This window comes from Schistocerca piceifrons, chromosome 5, assembly GCF_021461385.2.
Source record: "Schistocerca piceifrons isolate TAMUIC-IGC-003096 chromosome 5, iqSchPice1.1, whole genome shotgun sequence".
NCBI classification, from domain to species: Eukaryota; Metazoa; Arthropoda; class Insecta; order Orthoptera; family Acrididae; genus Schistocerca; species Schistocerca piceifrons.
In genome coordinates, this window is record NC_060142.1 from 409,658,414 (window position 1) to 409,667,741 (window position 9,328).

Here is a 9,328-nt window from a genome sequence, read left to right on the forward strand (position 1 = left end):
ACAATCGATGCGACCATGGAATAACAGACTAAGAAATTTTAATTCTGGCGACATTCGATAGTGTAAAGTTCAAATGACCTAACAAAAATTTCGGATGACAGAGTTCAATTTAACATGAATTTGATTACTGAAGGTGGATGCAAGAAAAAGTCGGTAAGTTAAGACATAGTACCATACTTTTAGTAGTATAAGTACGTCTTTACAAACGGAAACATAAACTAAAAACTCGAACTCAACATAAAGTTTAGTCTTTAACAGTTTTACTATTTTTTATACATTTTAACGCTTGAAACGAATTTCCGATACTACACAACAAAACTTCAGTTTCATTTATTTTTTCATGCTGAACAAACTGAGTCATCAAAGTGGGCATTTTCTCCACAAGTCATCATAAAAACTAAGTTTAGTATTTTTTTTTATTGAACCACCTGACTTGCGGTGAAACAAACAATGCCCAGACTAACAGCGAATGATTTAGGACGATTGCGATACCAGCAAATATGGCATAGTTTTGAGCGAGGGCTGCAGTACGTTGTAAAGGGAGCAGAAATACGCTCCTTTTCGTCTTGTGACCTCTCGCCGTCTATTGGAAACCTCCGCTTGTTCTTATAGCAACGTTAAAGTCTCGACATGGCGTGGCAACTGTTGTATTGTGTCTCTTATTTATTGCAGCTCTTCCTGGATGTCTGTAGAGCTCTGGCGTCATAATGTCGCGACTACTTCTGTTGTCGCTCTTATCTGTTATTTTGGGAACTCTGTAACTGCTGCCGGTGGAAGTGAGAACGCTTTCTGCACTCGAGTAGGAACCTCTGACACCATATGTACGCTCAATTCCGTGCATGGATTTGTTATGGTTTGTACCGGCAAGCAGCTTATCCACAAAACCCGAGGCAATGAGTTCGGCTTTGATGCGTCAGATGCAAAGCTTCCTCAAAGCCGGAGATACTGTGAAGGGGTTTTGTCCACCATCTTTTCATGATATAACAACTAAACAATTTGGTGTTGCAATGATCTGCATATCTGTTGCAACTGCACCGACTTCAAGTGTTCGTAACAACTGGAAGTTGTGGACTGACTGTATCTTCCACAATATGTGCGAAGTTTTGGTCAAGCTGGCTGACACCTCTAGCGAACTTCCACTACCGAAAAAAATTTGCTTCCACTTGTGTGAACTAAGTTTTTATGTTCTCTGGCTAAAACGGCGGCAAACAAGGGGCCACTTGCGAAATCAAACTTGTGTCTGATGCTGATAGACGTGGATGAAATTTCGACAAGGGCGGCTTGTCTCTCACTGTTTCCTCTGTCATGCTGTCTTGTAACTGTGAGTAAATTCTCGTCTTGTGTTGTGATTTACACATATGCAACCTATGTCCACAAAACTGGTACAGTGTTCGTAAAATCATGGTCGCCCCTGTAACTATGTTTGTCTACCGCAGTTAAGTCACACGAAAGTATCTTTGCACAATGTTAAATTCCTTTAGTAATTACACCGGTTAATCTCATTTTGGGGCTTGCATAAAAGTAGGAGTTTTTTGATTGTTTCTTGGAGCTGTCAACAAATGTGGTATCAGATTTCCTCTAACAGCGACAATTCTTACATAATTATGTAATTCTGCTTCTTTTAAAATTAGCGAGAAACTATGTACAGTTGTCAATATCACAATAATCGATATATTCTGATGATATGTCCACACAAAAGCACTGCTACTGTTTTAGCTTTGTTTAAAAGTGTGCTTTTTGTAACTCTTACATTTACCTTTGCGTTTAAGTCAATCTACAAATGGCGAGCTCTTCAAGACGACTGTGTGTAAACAATCCCAACTGGTTTTCTTTCATCTATGGCTCGTTTGCTTTTGAAGGCAAGGGGGGGGGGGGGGGGCGGAGAACGTAACCTCGTTCGTGGCATTCGTGAATAAAGCTTACCTGTGTACCTTATTTTGGTGTCAAATTAGGTGTCCAATCCAATGTGAAACACTCGCGTCACATTGTTTGTGTCATACGTGTGTTACAGGAGTTAAGAAAATGGGTCCACGGGAGTCAGAAAGTCATTACCTTTTGCAATTCCTATGAAGTGGCGAGAGCAAACAAACCACATCGATGGTTGTCATTTTTGCATGGTGAAGGCTGAGGGTCATGACAAAGAGAGTAATAAAAGCACCATATATCCAAATCTGAAATCAGTCATTAGGCCGGTACCAAACGGACGCAACATTCCTGGACCTACCCCATCTTTAACTCTACAGTCATCATCATTATCGTCATCATCATCTGATTCTGCAGACGGCATTAGAATTTTGATGCCCACAGAAGAGCTGAAACCAAATATCTTTACGCAAGGCGAACTAAATGACTCAATAGGAGATCTGGATCTCTCAAAGGAGTTGTCACAGTTTTGGGTTCTCATTTAAAGGAGAAAAAACTGCTAACCCCTGGGATGGCATTTTCCTTGTACTTCACTTAAGATAGCCATCATCATTACCATAATAAAATTGAAGGAGTAGTATTAACAAATGGACTCACATGCAACAAAAAAGCATTGAGGTTTTTTAATCCATGGAACCTAAGGAAATATCAAGGACGTACTGGTACACATTACCAATAAGTATCGTCCGATACCAGTAGAGTATTCTGACGTTTTGAAGAAAAACTACAAAACCCTTGCGATGGTATTAACGGTAACGAAATATTCAAAGCACGAATGAGTTGCATTTGGTGATCTAAAGGTTTTAGGAATGCTTCTTGGACAACATCCAGGCTGCACAAAATATCCCTGGTTCTTCTGCCTGTGGGATAGTCGTGGACGTTATTTACATAAGATTGGAAAGGAATGGGCGGCTAGAACAAATCTGGATCCAGAAGACAAGAACGTCATACAAGCAAGTTCCCCGAAAAGAGAGAAAATCATTCTGCTATCTCTCCACAAAAAACTCGGGATCACGAATCAGAGGGACTGAATAAAAATGGTGAATGTTTTAAGTATATTTGTCAGGAAACCTCTTTCGTGACTGCTGCTAAACAGAAAGACAGAATCTTCGTGGGACCACATATAAGGAATCTAATGAAATACATACGATAAGAGGAGTTGATGACTTACGAGGAAAGAACGGCGTGGGTAGGATTAAAGAACGTGATTAACGATTTTTTTGCGAATGGAAAGCACCTAGACTACTAGAAATTTCTGTAAGATATACTGATAAGCAAAAAAATTATGACCACTGTCCCACCGTATCGTTGGAGGCCGCCTTGTGGCGTTGCGGGCACGCGACATAGTAACAAACGTACGTAAGAGGAGCTGACACGGACGGCGGATCAATCTTGTGAAGATATGGGCTGCTGATGGAGAAATCCATTGAGTTAAGAGACTCTGACAAAGAGCAGATTATTATTAGCCGAGACTATGAACGCGTACCTCGAAAAGGCGAAACTGGTTGAATATTCACGTGCTACTGTCGTGAGCTTCTACGCAAAGACGTAGGACAGGGACACCACCACTAGGCGCTGAATGATTGGACGTCCACAACTCTTCACAGAACGTTGGTTTCGGAGGCTTGGTTGCTCTGTAAAGTAGGGTAGATGGTCATCTGCGACAACTCTGCCGAAGGAGCACAATACTGGTGCACGCACAAGTATTTCGGGGAACACCGTTCATCGTACATTGTTGAACGTGGAGGTCCTCAACAGACATGTTGACCCAACGACATCGTCAGTTACGACTGCAGCGGGCAAGGGACTATCGGTATTCGACCGTCGGTCAACGGAAACGAGTCGTCTTTTCGGATGTATCATGTTTTTGCTACACTAGGTCGTTAGTCGCGTCCACAAAAAACGTAATCGATGTGAACGGCGGCTCGAAAAGTGCAGCATATCACGGACGCAGGCTGGTGAAAGTAGTATTGTGCTATGGGAGACTTTCTCCAGCGCTTGCATAGGACCTGTGGTGGTGATCGAAGACACGATGACAGCTGCGAAGCACCTGCATCACTTCGTGCCTGATGTCTACCCCGACTGCGATGTCATCTTTCAGCAGAATAAATGTCCATGTCTCGGATCCAGAATCTTGCTACAGTGGCTTGAGGAGCATTATAGTGAACTAACGTTGATGTCTTAGCGACGACATTCGTCTGATATAAATCCTATGGAAGCCATTTGTGTCGCTATCGGGCCCATAACCTCATACGCAAATCAGCGGCTCATTATTTACGCGAGTTACATGACCTGTGTTTAGACATCTAATGTCAAATACCTCCGCAAACCTACCAACAAATTGTCGGATCCCTGATACGCAGAATCAGTGATTTATTTCGTTCGAAAGATAGACAAACAAGCTATTAAGGGAGGTGGGACGTCAAACGGGTCGACTTGGAGCAGGAGAGTCACCACAGGACATTTTAATTTCTACTGTCTATACTTTTACAAATAAATTCATAAAACTTTGTCACCATGACCTGGAAGGATTGAGGACTCACACTCATCACAGTGGAAGTTCAAAAACTTAGCTAAATACCTTTTTTTACATGTGAAATTTCATCATTTCTTCACTTATTACTGGCTGCATTTGTTGCTATAGGTACACTTTTCTTCCTAAGTAAGAGATTCTTCGATGAATTATTCATAGCGTACAAACAGTAGTTACAGGTGTATGAAACTCTAGAATTTTACAAATCTATTAAAAAACTGTGGAAAAAATTGAGATAATTGACTATAAACCTTTAATTTTTTCTAAACATGAAGTTTAAAATGCAATAGTTCATTCATTTTTCATAAATTAAATAACTTCTAGAGTTTCGTACACCTGTAGCTATGGTTTGTATTCTGTGCAAAAGTCATCGAGGAATCTCTCTTACTTGGGAAGAAAAGTGTACCTATAGCAACAAATGCAGCCAGTAGTAAGTGAAAAAATGATGAAGTTTCACATGTAAAAAAATGTGTTTTGTTACTTTTTTAGCTTCCACTGCTATGAGTATGAATCCTGAATCCTTCCTGGTCATGCTGTTAAAGTTTTATGAATTTATTTGTAAAAGTATAAACAGTGGAAATTAAAATGTCCTGTGGTGCCTCTCTTGTTCCAAGTCGGCCCATTTGACGTCCTACCCCCCTTATGCAGGTGGTCATAATGGTTTGGCTTATAAAAATTTGGAAATTTGTGGTAAGGTCTTATGGGACAAAACTGCTGAGGTCATCAGTCCTAAAACTTACTCACTACTTAATCTAACTTAAACTAACTTACGCTAAGGACGACACACACACCCATCCGTTTTCATGTTTATGGTCACGTGAAGTTCAGAACTTTAATATCAATCCACCAAAACTGATCAATACAACTCTCCCAAAATTTTCAAGAAACTCTACTTTGAAGTTTTATCAGTAACATAAATTTACTAAAATTAAGGTGACTGTCTCGACGGGCTGCGTGGCTCACTCGGTAGCCTTGGAAAACGGCAAGTGTTGATCAGTGGAATACAACAACATTTAAATATAGAAATAATTAACTATGGTCATTAACACATGTACAATCATAATTTTTATGAAAAATATATGTCTTATTGTTTCCAATTACATATCCCACGCATTGCAAATATAAATTCTTAATATCGATATTTTATAGAAGATTGTTAATAAAGATTCTTTGACTTAAAGAGCATATTACAAATTTATTAAAAGTCCTTTATAAAATATCGATAATTAAGAATTAATATTTGCAATGAAAACTGGAATTTGCATGTGATACGTAATTACACACACGAAGATGTGCATTTTTCATAACAATGAAGATTAGATATGTGTTAATTAGCATACATTTGATGAATTTTATATTTAAATGATACTGGTATTTGTATTGAACGTGAAAAAGAGGAAAAAAGACATTCTCACGACTGAATCAGCGCCCCATTAATCACCAATCTCACAATTTTCCAACATTACTGAGTGAGTCACTCGGTCTGTGGCAGCAGTCACCTTAATTTTTGTAAATTAATATTCCTCGGAAATCTTCAAATTCGATTTTCTTGATATTTTTGAGAGTTGCATCAAATATCTTTGTATGATTGACATTTGAATTCTGAACTTCAAGTATCATAAATATAAAAATTTTGAAAAGTCTGATTGCGGTTGGTGTCCTTGTAAGACTAATTTCTATGACCGTAAGAATCACTTTAGTCTCTCGGCATTACAGAATCCCTGGACATTCTGTTCATCTAGAGCAGGGTTCCCCAAACTGTGTTCCACGAACACTGGTCTTCCGCAGGAAGAGAATAAGTGCTCCACAAAAAACTATTAATAAGACGGCATTTTTTCAATATTTCGACGATACTAATTATTTCTTAAGATTTTATTTTGATTACTGTGTTATTAGTTACGGTTTAAAACTGAAGTAATCACATAATAAAACAAGTATTTGTAATGTTTAAAAATTTAACTGACCGTCAACATAAACATATTGTTCTATCAAAGAACGAGGATCCTCCAAGTATTACGTCGGAAGAAAACGTAGGGAACTCCTGGTCTAGAGTTACATTCTCTTGAGTGAGTGATCGACTCATTGGCTAATGAAATCGATTTCTATCGGTGGAAACGGGCAAAATCGATGTCCACCGAGAAGTAAATAAGAGACAGATTAATCGCTCAAATAGTGAAGGCCGCCACCCTCATAAAATTTGTCTTGAAAAGTTAATTGTAAATTATTAGTGTGCTTTTAATCATTAAATTACTTCAAAAAATGCTTTTTGTGATCGTCACTTTTATAAGGTTTTCTTTATGGACAAAAATCTATTTCAAAGGACCCCACGAGGTCTATGGCATCATTTGTGGCTTCACTATGGAGGGGCATACGTTTAAGCACGTATTGCTCCGAGTTTTTTCATTTGTGTTGTACCAAACCGTGCTTCACGTACTAGTAACCTCTCATTTGTAATCACAAGGCTGAGCTTAATCTGTGCCAGTCCACGAAAAAAAAGTCGTTGATAGTACCGGCAATACATTCTCGGCCATCACACGTTGCGGCTCATCTAGGAACCCGTTACGTAACACACATGTTTATGTGCACTTTGTATCTGAAAATTGTGATTGATACCGTCTCTGAGCTATTGGTCATTTTAAGAGTACGATGTACAGGGTTATTACAAATGATTGAAGCGATTTCACAGCTCTACAATACCTTTATTATTTGAGATATTTTCACAATGCTTTGCACACACATACAAAAACTCAAAAAGTTTTTTTAGGCATTCACAAATGTTCGATATGTACCCCTTTAGTGATTCGGCAGACATCAAGCTGATAATCAAGTTCCTCCCACACTCGGCGCAGCATGTCCCCATCAATGAGTTCGAAAGCATCGTTGATGCAAGCTCGCAGTTCTGGCACATTGTGTCTGTTCACTTCACCATTAAGAAAACATGTTGCTTCATCACTGAAAACAAGTTTCGCACTGAACGCATCCTCTTCCATGAGCTGTTGCAACAGCGCCGAAAATTCAAAGCGTTTGACCTTGTCATCGGGTGTCAGGGCTTGTAGCAATTGTAAACGGTAAGGCTTCTGCTTTAGCCTTTTCCGTAAGATTTTCCAAACCGTCGGCTGTGGTACGTTTAGCTCCCTGCTTGCTTTATTCGTCGACTTCCGCGGGCTACGCGTGAAACTTGCCCGCACGCGTTCAACCGTTTCTTCGCTCACTGCAGGCCTATCCGTTGATTTCCCCTTACAGAGGCATCCAGAAGCTTTAAACTGAGCATACGATCGCCAAATGGAGTTAGCAGTTGGTGGATCTTTGTTGGACTTCGTCCTTAAGTGTCGTTGCACTGACTGACTGATGTGAGTGCATTACAAGCACGACATACGCTTTCTCGGCTCCTGTCGCCATTTTGTCTCACTGCGCTCTCGAGCGCTCTGGCGGCAGAAACCTGAAGTGCGGCTTCAGCCGAACAAAACTTTATGAGTTTTTCTACGTATCTGTAGTGTGTCGTGACCATATGTCAATGAATGGAGCTACAGTGAATTTATGAAATCGCTTCAATCATTTGTAATAGCCCTGTACATTGTATTAGTACAGGAAGGACAAATTAAAAAACAAGAAGAAAGAGATACAAAGAAACACACAGCGTGTGACATGGACGGTTAATATGCGGCGTAACAAATTATTTATTTTATGAAGAATTTGCACTACTCAGCAGTACGACTGATTCCTGATTTCCTGTCAGGAAGGTCGCAGTCCGTAGTACCTGACTGGAAGTCTAATAGTGACACGGAATTGATATTTAGGGCTCTTCAAGGACGTATTATAGATCTCTCATGTTCTTCATCTATACAGGGTGGTCAGAAACAGTCTGGAAAGCTTGTAAGAGTATTGCAGAGTATATTGTGCTGAGAAATAACTGCAAAGAAAAAATTCGATATGTTACACCGTTTCCGAGTTAATTAGCATTGAATTAAGAAAATCGGGCCGTTGCGCGAGAAAATTCGAGCAGCTCGCCACAGACGTCGTCACCGAAAGTGTTCTTCGTTTCGTTTCCTAAAACCGAACAAGAGAGCGGTACAGAAATTACACATGGGATGGCAGTAAGGATCGAACCGGAACCCAAGGACGAGCAGTCTTGCTCGCTAACGTCTACGCTCTGATAACATCTGACACTAATACACTCCTGGAAATTGAAATAAGAACACCGTGAATTCATTGTCCCAGGAAGGGGAAACTTTATTGACACATTCCTGGGGTCAGATACATCACATGATCACACTGACAGAACCACAGGCACATAGACACAGGCAACAGAGCATGCACAATGTCGGCACTAGTACAGTGTATATCCACCTTTCGCAGCAATGCAGGCTGCTATTCTCCCATGGAGACGATCGTAGAGATGCTGGATGTAGTCCTGTGGAACGGCTTGCCATGCCATTTCCACCTGGCGCCTCAGTTGGACCAGCGTTCGTGCTGGATGTGCAGACCGCGTGAGACGACGCTTCATCCAGTCCCAAACATGCTCAATGGGGGACAGATCCGGAGATCTTGCTGGCCAGGGTAGTTGACTTACACCTTCTAGAGCACGTTGGGTGGCACGGGATACATGCGGACGTGCATTGTCCTGTTGGAACAGCAAGTTCCCTTGCCGGTCTAGGAATGGTAGAACGATGGGTTCGATGACGGTTTGGATGTACCGTGCACTATTCAGTGTCCCCTCGACGATCACCAGTGGTGTACGGCCAGTGTAGGAGATCGCTCCCCACACCATGATGCCGGGTGTTGGCCCTGTGTGCCTCGGTCGTATGCAGTCCTGATTGTGGCGCTCACCTGCACGGCGCCAAACATGCATACGACCATCATTGGCACCAAGGC